This window comes from Halichoerus grypus, chromosome 7 (assembly GCF_964656455.1).
Source record: "Halichoerus grypus chromosome 7, mHalGry1.hap1.1, whole genome shotgun sequence".
Lineage (NCBI taxonomy): Eukaryota > Metazoa > Chordata > Mammalia > Carnivora > Phocidae > Halichoerus > Halichoerus grypus.
Genome location: NC_135718.1, coordinates 17501589 through 17519468, shown reverse-complemented (window position 1 = coordinate 17519468; position 17880 = coordinate 17501589). Strand labels below are relative to the sequence as shown.

At 46.4% G+C, this 17880-nt stretch overlaps 1 long non-coding RNA gene and 1 pseudogene across 1 annotated transcript in view; one reads left to right on the top strand and one right to left on the bottom strand.

The window, feature by feature from the left end:
• The window catches only part of LOC144382543 (uncharacterized), a 258665-nt gene that overhangs the window by 93150 nt on the left and 147635 nt on the right, over positions 1-17880 (bottom strand). The gene's annotated exons all lie outside the window — the stretch shown is intronic.
• On the top strand, positions 16349-17358 carry LOC118521054 (glyceraldehyde-3-phosphate dehydrogenase pseudogene; annotated as a pseudogene).

Here is a 17880-nt window from a genome sequence, read left to right as displayed (position 1 = left end):
TTCACTAGGGCAAAAGGTGGGGGCTTATCTTCAGTGGTTGGCAGCCCATGGTCTGTGGATGGATCCACTTGGCTCAGAGGCAGAGGGACGAAGCCAACTTTCCCCATTCAATTTCCAACAGACAGTTGTGTTGATTTGATGCTGGGTGGAGTTGAGCTCTCTGATTCATCATCAGCTTTGAAGATGACAGCACCCACTGGGGCCCTGGCATGAAGCAACCTTAGAAGTCACAAGCGCCAGTGAGATTGGCCAGTCACAGAAGTTGTATTTTTCTCTGAGTCTTTGTACATAGAAGGAACCAAGGAAGAACAAATAGAAAACAGCACATCCAAAGCTGGTCATCAGCAACTTAACTGATAAGACTCCAAATGGATGTGGTGCTGGCTCAGGGCCCCCCAGCCTGCTGGAGAAGTTTCTACATTGACTTCCCACAGGGGCATTCATACCCCAGTGTGGCTCTCTGCCTGAGCCCCGAGGCACAGTTTTCAGTTCTGGGACCCCATTTGTGAAGATGGCCTCTCTAGGAAGCTGGTGCCCATGGTAACCCCTACTCAACAGAATGAAACAGACTGAACCTCCAGCACACTGACCAACACAGGCCTTGAGCAGTGACTCAAGTCTCCTGGTCTACAGCTGGTCCCGCCTCCAAGAACCCACCTTTGACTATGGAGGGCTCTGTCTGGGTATCCATTGGTGGGGGCAGCCCTGAAGTAAGTATCACCCCTTTGAAAAGAGCAGATGTCAATCTTGTCACTTTAAATTAACTTTAGCTAAGAGGGACTGACAGAAACATGATGCTGGGTGAACTATATTTGACTGATATTCTGTCAAATATCGCATGGGGTTGTGATCCACAACTTTTCCCATCTGCTGCTCTGGTCTGAGTCACTGAATGCACAATAGCATAATTACCATATCTTGTTCGGGTTTCCCACCATCGGATCAGAGCACGTGAATGTGAAATGTGCCCACAGAAAAAGGCAGCCCTGGTGGGGTGGGTGCGAGGGCAAGGGGATCCCTCAGTTCTTCCCTTGGGGAGAGCCACCGAGGGAGGGGGCTGCCCCAGAAGGCATCCCAGCCCTTGCCCGGGAAGGTGCATATCCTGGAGACAAAGGAGGAAGGTGGAGGATCAGGAGTAAGGAGCAGGATTAAGATCACACAAACCTGCAGCCCTTAGAAACTGGCTTAATCCATTTTATAAAGAGTTGGGAGGGTTTTTCTCTCCGTGAATATAATACCTTGCACATCTGATCAACTCTTTTCCCAGAACATTTCAAAGCTCTCTGCAAATACAGCAGAGTCTCCTTAGATTAGAGCACGGCCTATTATTACCTGGCTTTGGAGACACCCCAGGTCAGCAGGTCACCTGGGGCCCTCTGAAATAAGACAATTCCCTACAACAAAAAGCCTGGTGTGATGTGGTTTGTCTAACTAGTGGTTTTCAAACTACATGAGTCATGGGACCCTTTAAAAAAAACCACACAGCCTAAAGCTAAACTCCTAATTCAGAACAAAGTGGAGCTATTCTGGTTAAAGCAAAAGTGGGAAGTGAGGGGGAGCAAAGATGGGTCCACTTGACACCCCCCATCCACTGAGCCCCAGGACTCCCCAGTCACCATCATGCCACCAAGCACAGGTAGGTTTTCTGTGAAGCTAATGAACTTAAGTTTCTTTAGGGTACCCTCCAAGGCCCGGTACCTCATTTTATTTCTCATTTTGTGTTGTTTTTATAATGAGGGGCCCCTAAATGATATGTTTCATGTCAAACTGAGTGCAAAATAACTTGAGGTCCTTTGTGCAAGAACGATAATTCCAAAATGGTGACAGCAGAGTGTTAAACCAGGCACAGGGCCCTCCTGAGCACCGTGGGGCCCAGCGTGCATGCCCAGGTGGCAGGCCCATGAAGCCAGCCCTGACTCCATGCCCTATAAAACCTTGCATCTGCCCTTTTCTCCAACTTTCTAAAGAAATGCCAATAGTTTCAAAGGAACCCCCACTTCCCCTGAGCATTTTCTTCCATCCTAGTGAGTCAGGCTTGTCAAGCTCACAGCCTCGTGGGCCTGAGGCTCCTCCCGGATGCAGGGCTGGGCCTCCTGCATCTTGCTTTCCCGTAGAAGAAAGGCCTTCAGATGAATGACTGTATTTGTAAACAGAAACTAGAGCAGACCAAAGACTCTGTTAAATATTCAGGGATTGGGACTGGGCGTCATTTGGGGACATTGTGGCTCAATCTTAAAACCCCCAGAGTATTGGACAGAATCGTTTCCGGGTGCTCCCTGAGGGCCTGGGCCTCATCCACTCCTTGCCTATGTTCCCCACGGTCCTGGGCTGTGGTGTCACTGAAAACACGTCTACTGAATAAACACAGCCTCTGTCCCAGCTAGACAGAGCGCTCGTGGTCCTCTAACTCGGCCGCACTCACTACAAATGACAGACTTTGTATGTTTCTTCCCCTGCCAGAAGTTCTTCTTACTCCCTTCTTTAGTCCAGGCCCTATCCACATGCCAACCCCCTGCTGAAGTGTCCCCTTCGGGTGGCCCTGCCTTCAAGATGAAATAGGCTGCCCTCATTGGGAAGGAAGGAGGGCCATTCTTAGAAGGTGTGGCTTGAGGCTGGTCCACCAGTTAGTGAGTGCACCTGCAGGGTCTACCCAGGAAACAGAAACCCCTGACGTACAGAAAGCAGGTGGGCTTGAATGCACGAACTGGTTTTGCAGGAAATGCAAGAGCTGAGAAGCTAGCCAGGAGCACTGAGTCCACCTGCCAGAACCTCTGGCCGCAACAGAATGGGATGGGGAGAAAGAAGGATGGTGGCCCTTCCTTACCTCATCCCCTCTCCCTCCGATGCCACCCCAACCCTAGCCCAGTTCCTAACCCAGGAGGAAGTGTGGGAGACACAGCTTGCGGGGGCCAGGCCCTCTGAGACAGCAGAGCGGAGGCAGGGCCATGGAGAGGGCCTGAGGAGTGAGCCCTGGATTGTGTGCGAGGTACCGTGGAAACGCTGCTCTGGCGGAGACAGGGAGGGGCATCTGAACTTGAAAACCTCTGGGCACCTCTCCAGCCCTGAGAGGGAAACTTGATAGGAACACTTTACTTTTCTCAACAATTCACATAATCATGGCCTTAGAAATCATGTTTTTCATGCTCAGTGAAATGACAGTAGAAAATCTTTCCATTGGATATGTCATGTCCCACTGGGTTAATTTCTTTTTATAACTTAGGAGAAACGTTGTGTTTTCTGACTTGCAGATTCACTTCCTTTTAGGAGACAATGAGAATTATATAACCTATCATGTTTCCCTTTTTGCCTTAGCGGCCAGGAAGCTCTGAACTAAATTGCGAACTTCCTAAATCAGGTTTTTAATTATATCTATCCTCTTCTGCACGTCTTTAAACCCACAATGTCTAATTTAACCCTCTTATTGATTAAATGTTGTATAAGACGCCTCAAATACTTTTAAGTAGCAGATAAGTCTGCCTTGGCTTCTTTTTAATATAAGCTGATCCCAACAGTTCCTCCGTCTAATTCTTCCTCACATTTGGTCCCTGTCTGTTCCCCTCCCCCACAAAACTCCCTAGTGATTTGTCATTTTCCCACGTTGAGAAAGCCACAGGCCCTTCCCACTTCTCTATGGCACTCTCTCTAACTCTTAAATTGTCACTGATGTCTTTCACTTCCCTGTCCACTGCCCTCGGTGGAGATTCCTCCCCAGCAGGGCATGAACCCTTCCCAGACAGTGCCAGCATCACGGGGCCCACTGAAGAGGAAGCCGCCAGCCCGGACAGAGAAGTGAGGACCAGCAAAGGCAGAGGGCTGGCGTGTGGGCATGATAGGCAGCCCTCGGAGGCTTTGGGTCACTGACCTGGTCTGAATCCAGCTCTGCCACTCACCTGCTGTGACCAATGGACACCTGCTATGCCTACCAGTTTACCAGCACAGTGGTCCTTCCCCTGCATTTGGTAACAGCACCCCAATTTTTTCCCTAGGGATTACTCCTCTCCTGTTGCCTCCAGGCTGCATGGGATTGACATTCAAAGTGGCATGTCCTATCTGCCCAAGATATGGTCAGGTCACCTGTCCAAACCCATGAGACTATGCCTTCCAAGAGGATACATTTTGAGTGGGGTGACAAGCTGGAGCTCATTCATCTTGCCTACCGTCCCCAGTGAGCTTGTCAATCAGCGCCTACCACCTCCAGCCCCAAAGCGGACCTCATCCTTGTCCCTCATGCCTGCATCCTTAGGTTTTCCTTGGGTTTTTAAGAATGAGTTTCTGTTGTTGCAACTCTCAAACTCCAAGCAACGCAGGGCCCCATTCTGAGAAAGTTATATAACCTCACTGAGCTCCAGATTCTGCATGTGTATAATGGAGATACCAGCACACCCATCATGGGCTGAGGGATAATGAGCTTAGTCCATCATGGGTGTTCTGCAGAGATGTCATCCCTCCTTCCCTGCCCGACAGAACAGATGACCTTCAAAAGGTGATGGAAGCTGCCCCCATTGCCCAGGTGGCCAGTGGCAAATGTCAATGGTGAAGTCTGAGACCTCATGTTCTTCTTTAGGACCTCTCTGCTTTTCAAGGAATTCCTTGGGATCTCACCAAAGGATGAGCAATGACTTGCCCATTTCAATGAGGGAGAAGCAGGATTTCGAAAAACAAAACAAAACAAAACAAAAAACTCATCGTGAGGAATGAAGACATCAGGTTCTCTAGCTATGGCCTTTGCCAAAAGTCCTGGCCCAGGTTCCTGCCCAGCATTGCTGCTATGCTTGGTGGATTCCTCCCTCCATAAACCTGCAACCAATTCTGTTTTCAGAGCATATGCACAAGCAGACTTGGCTTTGAGGGGCCTGCAGTTTCCCATGGTGACTCATTATTGGTGGGCACTGAAGATCCTTCGATCCTTCAGGAAGACTCAGCGAGCCTGGAGCTAGATGTGGCTGGACATGAGCAGCTGCCTCCCTGGGTCCTCGTGGAACACTGAGCTGGTCTCCAGGGAGCACTGTCGCAATGAGAGAGTGGGAGCTAACTAGTGATGTTCCCAAGCCCACGGTGGGCTCCACAGGGAACCCACTGGCTGTTCCAAAGAGCTGGCCACAGAGTCTTCTTAAAATAATAACTACTAGAGCTATCACTGCTATTGATTGCTTCACATAAGGTAGGAACTAAGTTCATCAGCCTTACTTTACAAACGCAGAATCAGGCTTAACAATTAAGAAACTTGACCAAGGTCACATGGGTATTAAGGAATAAAGAATCTCACCCAGGTCAACATGACCGGGACACCTGTGCTCTTCACCACTATGCTCTACTATGTCTCCCATACTCCTGGGAGGGAGGCCCACCACGACCCCCACTCATGGTCACCAGGCGGCCACCAGCCACCTGGAGATCATGGACAATAAAGACAACCGATTTCCAATTCTGCTGCTCAGTGGCAAAGTGGCTTCGGAAAGTGGCGTTTCCTCTCTGGTTCTCAATTCCCTCCTCTGTGTGGTGGAAAACAGGATAGGCGTTGTGCTGTGGGCCTCCAAAGAGTCCTACAAGGTCTTTTTCCCACATCACCTTGGGCCTAAATATCCTGCTTCAACTGGGAAGGAATTGGAGAAGCTGGAGATGGGATGGGAAGCTCAGGCCTCGAACCTCCTGCCCCGTCGTCCCCAGCAGACCTGGTGACCACAGCATTCTCTCTGGCCTGTTCTGGCAAGCCGAGTGGCTCCCCTCACCCACCCCACGGCCACCTCCTCATTACAGAACAAAGGAACCTGGCTCTTTCCCTCCAGTCCAGAGAGGGTTCCTAATTGGCTTTCCATTAAAGAGAAAATAGACTACTGTTTCCACCTCATTATTTATGAGCCTTTCTGGAAGTGCATTTCCATGCACTCTGGGATTACTCACGCCCATTTTGCTTGGCCATATTTTATGATCTGTTTTATTTATTCAGGGCCTCTATTGGGTACTCACATCTGAAACCAATTAAAAACCAAGAAATAGGAAAAACCAAATAAACACCTGGAGATGTCCAAACCCAGTCTTTCTAAAGCCTGTGATTGGGAGACTGGCATGGCCATACCAGTAGTCTAGGCCGTAGGACAGCAGGTGACAAAGCCACTCAGATGGCAGCGCATACATTCAAAGACCTGTTGACAGAGCTTGGGCTGAGGTTGCCTGGTTCCTGGTCTCACCCAGGATCTCCCGGTGCAGGGCAAAGGCAATGTGGATTCATTTGGGGATGCCCCTCTCTGCCCGGCACATGGTAAAAACTCAAAACTGCTTTGCTCAGCCTTGGATTCGTTCGTGTCATAACTGCTGAAGTGACCCTATGGTGAACCATCTCTACGAATATGGGAATGGCTTCCCTTTTAAAGACACTGCCTCGAACTCCAGTCTGAAAGGATTCTTAGGGGTAAACATGCTCCTTTTTTTTTTTTCTTGGTGGGTAAAGAAACCTTTAATGAGGATTCGAGGTGCCCGACGAAGGTGCCGGGGAGGACCAGTGCTCAGCCCCAGCCACCTCCTGGGTACATGGTTCCATGGAGGTTTTCAAGTCAGTGCTTCTGCTGCTGCTTGTGAGGCTTATCTCATCTGTGCCCCTCATGAGTGTCATCGTCGTGGGCAGCTCATGGCGGCACCGGGGACAGGAATTTGTCTTGTTTAGCCAGAATGCAGTTGGAGGGGAAGAGGTGATGGCAAGCCTTCTTAATGGCAGTCTCCTCTTCCAGCCTGAGAGCCCCCGATGATTGTCCTGGGAAGGTTTTCAACCACAGTCTTGGCAGCCCGTGGAGGCAGGTGGCGATTCTGCTCTACTACCAACCCCAAGTCTTTGAGGTCCATCCTGCTGAGAAGTGACCTGCTGGAGCCGGCCGCCCTCCCGCTCCTGACTCCCCTAGTTCATGCTCCCTTTCAGTCTCAGCAAAGCAGTTGCCAAGCTCCGTTTTTCCAGAGACCTGCAGTGTATCATTAAGACGTATCCTTGTGGGGATGGGGGTCTCAGCCAGAGGAAAGCAGGACCTTCCTTCTTTTGGGGGGGTCTGAAACCATTTCACACATCTTTCTAGGAGATGCTTTAGAGTCTGTGTCCGCAGATAAGCCATCCTGGCTCCTATTTGTCCACGTGAGATGCAGGGAAGCCTTTCTTTCACTCTGCCCGCACGCACTCCCCCTCCTCCAGCTTCAGTCCCTGCTGGAACTGGAGGCCTCTCTCTGCCCCACTTCCCACCTCCACCCTAGAGAGTCAGTACATTGGCTGGTGGTCTCTGTCCTGAAGCCAAATGCCCCACTCTTCCCCTTACACTAAGCTGGGTGTACAGACAGTATGGCAAGTGACGGGCAAGGACGACCTGCAGCAAGCTGTTAGGGTAGCAGCAAGATGGTAGGAATGCCGTGCATTGGGGCACTTTGTAGGGTTTCTCTTCGGATGAAAGAAATGATGCAGGGTGATGGGTGGGCGAAATGGGGAGAGACATCAAAAGGTACTAATTTCCAGTTATAAAATAAGTACGTCATGAGGGTGTAATGTACAGCATGCTGACGATAGTTAATAATACTGTATCGCATATTTGAAAGTTACTAAGAATAGATCCTAAAAGTTCTCATCACAAGAAAAAAAACTATAAATATGAATGGTGACGGATGTTAACTAGATTTATTGTGATCATTTCGCAATATGTACAAATATCAAGTCCTTACATTGTACACCTAAAACTAATACAATGTTATATGTCGATTATACCTCAGTAGAAAAAAAAGAACTTATAGAAAGACATTGAACTTAGCACAGAAAAAGAGAAAGAAATGATACACATCACATCTCTAACTTTTTTTCTTCCCAAGATATTTGTGGTGTTTATTGTAATCTGATTTCACACACACACACACACACACACACACACGCACAATAGGAGGGGACTAGGCTCCAGAAATCTTGGGGCTGATGCTCCTTAGACTTACCCCACCCGATCTCTACTTTTCCTTAGTAATTTATATCAATCGTTTCTTCCTTCACTTATTCTTTTGTTCATTAATTCAACGATGTGTTGAGCGCCTCTATGTGACAGCACCAGGCATACATCTGATACAAAGCTCAGTCCAGCCTTCCCCCCCGCCCCCCCGCCCAATTTAGCCTGAGCCTTTCTCCTGGGCTAATAGATTTCAGAGGTTTACTCCCCACTTGGAATCTAAGAACTATAAAAGCCATCAAGTCTTGAGACAGGAGGGGAACTAGGAAACTGACACAATTCTACTAGTCCACAAACCACGGCTTCCAAACCTGAGGTCTGTTCCTCTGTATCTTGGCCACGTTTTGGCGAACATGACAATATCTTGCTGCTGTTACTAGATGATGGGCTTGATGATTCCAAATACGAGAAGCAGATGCCCAGTCTCCCTTTCCCTCTGCTTTCCTCAGCAGCACATGAGGACTGACAATTGTGATGGTTCGGGGAGCAGTGAAGGGTGAGTGGGGACTGGATCCTTCTCAGAGAAGGGCTGAGGTTAGTGATGTCGAGGTGGGCTGAAAGCAGCTGAAGCCTCTGCATAACAGTGGGGAAAAATGTTGGCATTCCTATACCATTGGTGCCAGCGACCCCGCTGGCCACCTAGGGACCCCTTCTTAGATTACTATTTGTAAATTCCTGTAACAAAATATATAGGATGGAAAGGAAGCCAATTATATTAGAATGCAATTATCAAAATATTTTTTAATTGTGGTACTTTATGAACACATTTAAATAACAAAGCAATGCATTTAAAATATAGACAACATTAACTCACATTTTATTTTTTAAAGACATATTCATATGATGGTTATTGTTTCTTGGCTTGATCCTGGCCAATGTGACGTGCTTGTCTTGGAAAGAGCAACGCACATGTCATGTTGGACACTCAATTGATTTTGTTTTTACTTTTGATGGTTCCAAGAGTTGATGCATAAAGAGAAGTTGTTGCAAAATTATTTTAGAAGTCCACAGCTTGCTCGACAAGGAACACCTGAATCCTCCAAAGTTTATGGAGCTAATCTCCAATCGCGAGGACACACGACTCCACTGTTTGGTGGCTGACCCGCTAGGGTCGAGAGTTGCTCCAGAATTGCCAAGTTCTGACTCATAACTGTCTGCAGACAGGAGCACTGAGATATTCTGCAATCTAGGGGCAGTCACATAACTAACATCATGCCAAAGCAGAGCACGGGTGACGTCTCAAGATCTGCATCAACTGTACTGCTCTATAAACATAGCTGGGTTTCTCGTGGTGACAAAGTCATAGGTACCCCGAATACTCCTACACCCACAAGGGGAGGAAATACTAAAATTCAGCTGGAGGCTAGCAAAAAGATGTCATTTCCTCCCACCCAAGTTCTCAGACCCCACAGAACACCTTGGAAGTCCATGGACACCAGATTAAGAACCACCCTTCTAGGGGAAGATGATGAGGAACAGAGATAAAAGTCAGCTGGACAACATAGATCTGGAAAATTCCAAACATAGGGCAGCCCACGGAACAATCTCAGCACGTAGAGCACAGGAAAGCCTTTAAGAAACAACACCATCCTCATCCTAATGTTGGAGCTGTCATGACACAGACCCTCTGCTCTTGGCAAAATCCTCAGCGAAGTCTCCCTACTCCCATACGTGCTTAGAGTGAGTGGGGTTTGTAGCAGAAATCAAGGAAGGGGCTGCATTTCATAATTGGATCAATCCAGGGGGACTGCGTATCTATTTGTCAATGGATCAGATCAGCTAAAATGGGAACCTGGGGCCGAGAAGTAAGGCTCACCTGGAAATTTGCAGACAGACCCTCAGGCAGGGCTTTGGTCCTCCACGGGTCCAGGGGTGCAGGTCCAGATTGATCTCATTTAGATCTTAGGGTCCTGGGGACCCCTACAGACCTTGGGTAGCATCTAGAAAGCTCACAGAGCCTTTTGCATGGGAGGAAATCAGTAACTCACAGCTCTGATGTCTGAGAAGCAGGTCGTACTGGTAACCCCCCTCGCGCCCCCTGCCTTCTTGCTTGCTTTTTTCACGGCACACAGCCCTTCCCTGTGGCTTGGGCCTCCAGAAGAGAGGCGAGGCCTTCCTTGGTTTGTGGTGCTTCCGTCACCAGAGCTAAGGGTTTGGCCCTTTCAGAAATCTGATGGAGAAACTGGCTCCTGGCAGTTGCTAAGGCAGGCAGTGTTCGCTGAAGAAGCTCTAATGAGGATCTGACAAATGAATCCCCTTTGCCCCTGCCCTGCCTCCAGCAAGCCAGCCGCTTCCCCCACGCGGTCTCCTCGACGCTGTTTTGTAAGCTTTCCTCCTCATCTCAACCTCGATTCCTCGTTCCCATTCTTCTGAATGTTAAAGTCACGACCTTTGCGGTTTATGGGCCACCAGAGACTGAACTAAATGTGTTAGCTCTGAGTCCAAACAAGTAATAGCCGGCCAATTAAATTAATAATCCATATTGTTACAGTGTTTAACCATGGCTGTTTCCTCAGCGGTCTGTTTAAATCACAGCCAAGGCCTGACCTATTAAAATGAATAACTGGAATTATGAGAAACTCCATTTAATAAACACAGTGAGGAACGCAGCACAATTGGGCATGAAATATTTATTACCACTTGAAGCAGAGAGCTGTTTGGGACTTTAAGATGGCATTAATGAATGCGTTTTAATTTCTGGCTCACAAGGTGGGAGGTGGGGCTGGAACTGAGGGCCCTTTGGCAGATTCCTGGAAAAACCAGCTCCTGTTATATTATTACATTGTGCTGGGGGGCTGTTTGTTGATGCGTGGGACTCCCCCAGTCTACTGTGGGTGCCGGAAGGTGGGCGTCTGATCCCTGCCCTCTTGTAGACATAGCACTTGCTCAGTAAATGCTTGCTGGATGGAGAAATGGGTGGATGCATGGATGGACGGATGACAGATAAAACATTCTGACACCTTAGTATCCACAGTTCGATGATCTAAGACAGATAAAACACTTAGCGTGGTGCCCCATACATACTACATCCTCAGTAAATGGTAACTGTCATTAGAATTAGGAGAGCAAAGTCTGGCTAACTTACTGGAGAGTCAGTGCTCACATTTGGCAATTCCTCAGGAGCCCCAGAGCTGCCCCAGGACCCTGACTTGCCCATTTAGCTTTATGCACACTTGGAAGCCTGTTTTTGATGAGATGTTTTTGTTTGACTATTTTTGGCTTTTCTCAGAATGGATTGTTTCTTTCCCTACTTTCCCAGAGCTCAACGTCTTATCTCCATTTGCCCGGACATGTCCTGTTTCCCCAGGTATGACTCCCTTTCACAGGGTCTGCCTCCTTTTCCCAGACCTCAGCTCTGAAGTTCTGATAATGGGTTTAGAAATTGCGGTTGCTGTAATGATAACCTTCAGCAAGTCTTGTAACCACCAAGTCAAGCAGAGTGGTTATTGGGGATCTATGAACACGATAAGTGGGCCTTCTCCATAGGAGACCCCCCAGATGGGAAAAGGAGAGGTCAACTCCTGCTAGAACTTGTTTTCCAGAGGAAGCGGAAAGCAAGCAGACCAAGCCATACGCTGATGGAGCACAGGGGACATTGTGAGGGCTAGGAGCGGGAAGTGGAGACTCAGGAAGGCCTGGCCGTGGTCTCCCCTCCGAGAACCAGGGGTCATCTCCTGGAGACCACAAAAATACCCCTCAGCTCCAGTCACCCCCATCCCCAAGTCTAAAATTAAATGTATTAATGAATGCAAGGCAGGCAAAAGGCAGTCTCATTTTGAATAGGCAAAATCTTGAAACTGAAAATAGGGAAAGAAGAGTGTTGGGTTGTTTTCCTTTCAAGGAGGACAAGATGGTTCAGACCTTGTGGAAGATTTGGTGGAGTCTCACCACCTCTCCACTATATTCAAAAGCCAAGGATAATCCCAAAGAGGAAAAGTGTCCTAAGTGGCCAATATGTCATGGGACGTGCCATGGGACCTTGCCTGACTGAAGTGAGGCTTTGGAGGGCTCCGTCTATCCACTCTGTCTGCACTCGGCACATCTTCTGTTGTCCGTAACTTTCATCTCTAATCCTTAACAATGCTTGCAGGATGATGGATATCATGGCTGTGTCGGGATCCTCTTTTCCTATACGTTGGAGGGAGGCTTCCACCAAATAAAAGATGTCTATGCCAAAGATGCTTTCATGGTAGAAGCCTTCAGAACTAAAGAAAAACACAAGGTAGAGTTGCTTCTTATCGCCCATCCCTCCTCTACCAGTTGTGAGTTCCTACAGAGTGAGATTATATTTTATTCATCTTTGTATTCCCCTCTGTGACTTGCACAGGAGCTAACATCTTTCTGGTTCTCAGCAAACATTTGTGCATAACAAAAAGCCACCATTTATGGAAACTTTCTCATATCCAAGCCTGTGCTAAGTTCTGTGCCTGTGCTCTCTCGTGTCATATTCCCAACCACACTGTGGCTTTCTATCACGATGCCCCATTTTATGGATGAGGACATTGAGATGTAAAGAAGCTGAATGCTTGTCCTGGATCACCTATAACAAGTAGCAACCCTGGCATTTGAACCCTGGTCTGTGCAGTTTCAATGCCTTTGCTTTCATTGCCATGCTGTTCGGTCTCTGAGAGAAAAAGGTACATAGATACATAGCTCCATCCTCAAGAGTTTGTTGTTGTTGTTGTTTTTAAGATTTATTTATTTGTTTGTTTGAGAGAGAGAAAGAACAGGGGGAGGGGCAGAGAGAGGGATAAGCAGACTCCGCGCTAAGCACAGAACCCAACACGGGGCTCAATCCCATGACCCCAAGATCATGACCTGAGCCAAAATCAAGAGTTGGATGCTTAACAGACTGAGCCACCCAGGTACCCCTATCCTCAAGGGTTTATAGTCAAGCAAATGAAACAGACACATAAAGAGATCATTTAAATACAGTGCATTAAATGAGCCCTGCCCCCGTGACCAGGTGAATACCAAGGTGATTCCAACAGTTTAATCTGGAGGGAATCAGGACAGCTTCCTGGAGGAGGTGAGACCTGAACTTATTTTATTTAAAGATGAGAGGTTGGTCAGACCAAATGTTAAGTGAAAGAAGAGACTATTCAAGCAGAAGGAAGAACTTGGACAATAGGAAAACACCTTTGGGTCCAACACCTTGGCAGGATGATTCTCAGTGGTAAAAAGATGGCAAGGCCTAATGACCAAGGAATTACCAAGGAGGAAGGCATCTGTCTAACTACTGCGGAGTTCTTCCCTGTGCCTTCAACTAGAGATGCCAGTCATCCCTCCCTATCCCACACGCACTTCCTACAGCCTCTTCCTAATGGACTGTCTGTAGGTACAGACACCATGGAGACAAAGCCCTCGTACCAGACGATTCCACCCTACCTCCAGCCATTAGTCCAAACTGGGCTCATCAGGTTCTCTCCCCCAGGAACTTGGATGTGAAGCACTGAGAACAAATCAGCTCTCTTTGGGAAGCTGAGCCGACAGGTCACGTAGACGCAGGGATCGAGGTTGCCATTTTGTGGCACCCATCAGGGAATCGTGCGCAAGTGATTAGGAAGCAGGAAAGCTCATGAACAAGAAAAGAGAAATAAACAAGCAGCTGAGATGCACAGGTGATCATACAGCCTCAAAGAAGGGATAACAGAGAAAAGAGAAAGCAGACCGGGCCACCGCTGATGAAGAAGAGAGGGCAACTGCCTTGGTTACTGAATCACAGGGTCATTTCTTGCCTTGAAATGACACACAGTTTATAATCAATCCCTCTTTACTTACAGCTGCTTCATAGGGTCTCTGAAGACATACCTGAGAGAAGAGGCATCATTTCAGAGATGGATAGGCAAGGCGTCCCAGTGGTGCTGAGCACACCTCCAAGGCTGTTCCAGAACTCAGTCTGACTCTGACAGAAGGTGGTACCATGCCTTAACCAGACCTGATGGAAAAAAGCAGCCTCGGAGTCATGGTTATCTCTGTATGTAAATATCAAGACCCAGGCTTTGCAGGACTTCTTTGAGAGTTCTGCTTTTACAGCAGGTTAAACCTTTATCTGCACAATAAATTGTTGAGGTTATGATTAACTAGGGCTTAGCCATCAACAATGTGGTCTTCTCTGCAGTGTCTCCACCGATACTTCTCATTTCAATATATGGCTTTATTTCACTGCTTCAGTGAGGATTGTTAACACAATACCAAGATTTCAAAAGTAATCCTAAAAAGAAGAGTAAATACATACTGAAGTTGTAACTTTTTCAGTTGCAAAAAAATATGATTTTGATGTGCCAATAGCACTAAATGAAGATAATCGCTGTAAGTAAAATATCAAACCACATACACTTATGTCCTCACATAAATGTCTGTCAAAAACCTATATGAATTTCTTGCCCCAGACCTGGCATCAACCTTTATCCAGAGACCCCTAGTTTCAATGAGAAGTGATATTTATAAAACACAGTCTAGGAAAATGGAGTTCTCTTTGTGGTTAGATTGGTCATTGTTCTAGGTGTTTAAATGGAAAGTATTGGAAAATATTTTTTTAAAGGAAATGACATCATTAGTTTATACTGAATATCCAATTCTAACCTAGAATTCCTGTATTTTAACTTACTTGATTTTATATATTTATTTCTTTGATGGCGAAAATCTTAGTTCCTAAGAACACCAACATAATCATTTGATATATTGGAAATAGTTTCAAAATAAGAATATCTATATTAATACTAACAATATGATTTTCAAGGTACAAAATGAGAGTGGAACATCTGTCATATCAGAAAGCAAAGCTGTCAAAAACTTCTATAATGATGTCACAAGGACACAGCACGAACTTGAAGTGGCTCCCCACTGGCCAAAGGTAGAGAAATTTGAGCATAAAAAATAATAATAACTGTATTGAATCAAAATACATCATACATGTCCAAATCCATGAACTCATACTGATACTTTTAAAAGAACTCTTGGGGCACCTGGCTGGCTCAGTCGATAAAGGGTGTGACTCTCGATCACAGGGTTATGAGTTCAAGTCCCACATTGGGTGTGGATCCTACTTAAAAAAAAAAAGGAAAGAAAGAAAGAAAGAAAGAAACTTTATTCTAAAATATAAACAAATAAAAGAACTCTCATAGATAATTTTGGAAGAGGCTAGGGAACGAATTCATTTTGCAAAAGCCACAAAATTAAGGAAGAACCAAGTATTTGCCTGCCTTTCTAGCAGGAACTATATTTCAGAATAACCACATCACTGATTTATTTATTTTAAGTAGGCTCCACGCCCAGCATGGAGCTCAATGTGGAGCCTGAACCCACGACCCTGAGATCAAGACCTAAACCAAGACCAAGAGTTGGACACTCAACCGACTGAGCCATCCAGGTACCCCATTTGTTATTTTTAAGTTTGATAATAATATCATGGTTATGATACAAAAATAATCCTTTTAAATTTAATATACTTACTGAAAATGTATAATGAATATGATGTTTGAGATTTGATTTAAAATAATGTGGTGAATTCATGTATGTGAAGGGGAAGGAGGATGATATAAGGGAAGCAAGATAGGCAGTGTATCATAAATGCTGAAGTGGGGTTACAGCTACGTAGGGATTGTCTCTGCATTTACATTTAAAAAATTTTCCATAATAAAGTTAGAAAATAAACCTGAAAACTTGGCCAACCAACATTTTCAAAATAGCCTCCCTCATGATCAAAGAAATGCAAATTAAAATAACAAGAAACAATTTTCAACCTATCCAATTGGCAAAGGTTAGAAGAACGTTAATACTTAGTGCTGGCAAAGATGTGGCAAATGAGCATTCTTATGCATTCCCGGTTTACTTGGTATGGCCTTGATATCACCTTACTAGAAAGCACCTTGGCAATATGAATAAAAATTGTTAAGGGATGCCTGGGTGGCTCAGTCGGTTGGGAGTCTGACTCTAGATTTTGGCTCCAGTCATGCTCTCAGGGTGGTGGGTTCGAGCCCCTTGTCTGGCTCTGTGCTCAGTGGGGAGTCTGCTTGAGATTCTCCCTTCTCTCTCCCTCTTCACCTTCCCCTACTTGCATGCTCTTTCTCTATCTCTAAAATAAATAAATAAAATCTTTAAAAAAATCTTTAAATATGTGGGTGCCCTACGCCCTAGGAATGGTAGTAATTTATCCAAAGGAAATGATCAAACAAGCATACAAGATATCTGGCCAAAAATGTTTACTGCAAGATAATTATAATAGCAAAAATTTTAAATTAACTTAAATACACACCAATAAGGACCTGGTTTTAAGACTAAGGAAGAGCCACATAATGGATACAGACAGAGCCATTAAGAACCATAATGCACTCTGCTCCTCCCCATCTGACAGACAGCCATCTCTTCTGGTGCAGTGCCAGCCGCATTCCTGAGACATGATGGTGAAGGTCAGAGTAAATGGATTTGACCATATTAGGCACCTGGTCACCAGGGCCACATTTAAATCCAACAAAGTGGATATTGTCGCCATCAGTGACCCCTTCACTGACCTCAACTACATGGTCCACATCCACATGTTCTGGTATGATTACACCCACCACAAATTCCACGGCACAGTCAAGGATGAGAATGGGAAACTTGTCATCAATGGAAAGCCCATCTCCATCTTCTAGGAGTGAGATCTTGCCAACATCAAATGGGGTGATGCTGGTGCTGAGTATGTTGTGGAGTCCACTGGGGTCTTCACCACCATGGAGAAGGCTGGGGCTCACTTGAAGGGTGGGGTCAAGAGGGTCATCATCTCTGCCCCTCCTGCTGATGCCCCCATGTTTGTGATGGGTGTGAACCATGACAGTATGACAACTCCCTCAAGATGGTCAGCAATGCCTCCTGCACCACCAACTGCTTGGCCCCTCTGGCCAAAGTCATCCATGACAACTTCAGCATTGTGGAGAGACTTGTGACCATAGTCCATGCCATCACTGCCACCCAGAAGACCATGGACGGCCCCTCTGAGAAGCTGTGGCATGATGACCGAGGGGCTGCTCAGAACATCATTCCTGCTTCTACTGGTTCCACCAAAGCTGTAGACAAGGTCATCGCTGAGCTGAATGGGAAGCTCACTGGCATGGCCTTCCATGTCCCCACCCCCAATATGTCAGGCATGGATCTGACCTGCTGTCTGGAGAAAGCTGCCAAATATGATGACATCAAGAAGGTGTTGAAGCAGGCATTGGAGGGTCCCCTCAAGGGCATCCTGGGGTACACCGAGGACCAAGTGGTCTCCTGTGACTTTAACAGTGACACCCACTCTCCCACCTTCGATGCTGGAGCTGGCATTACTCTCAGTGAGCACTTTGTAAAGCTCATTTCTTGGTATGACAATGAATTTGGCTACAACAACCTTAGGGTCCATATGGCCTCCAAGAAGTAAGAGCCCCCTGGACCACCAGCCCTGGTGAGAGCAAGAGGAAGAGAGAGACCCTCGGCTGCTGGGAAGTCCTTGCCCCAACTCATCCCCCAACACACTGAGAATCCCCCAACCTCCACAGTTTCCATCCCAGACCCCCTGAAGAAGGGGAGGGGATTGGGGAGCCCTACCCTGTCATGTACCATCAATAAAGTATACTGTACCCAACCCCAAAAACAACAAAAAGAACTATAAGGCAGATGTATATTTATTAGCATGGAAAGATGTGTCATAGCTCTATCAAGAAAGGGCAAAATCAAGTTCCAAGGGCTATCTATAGTAAGATACTTTTTTGTTTTTTAAAATGTGGAAGGAGAAACAGTTAACAATGATTACCTGTTGTTGGTAAAAGCATGGATTATTTTTATTGCTTTTCTTTTGCTTGTTTTTTCATTTTTCTAAATGAATTTTGAGTAGTTTTGGAATTCTAAATAATGAATTCTTGTGTAATTAAAATAGCCTTCACCTAATGAGATGACATGATAT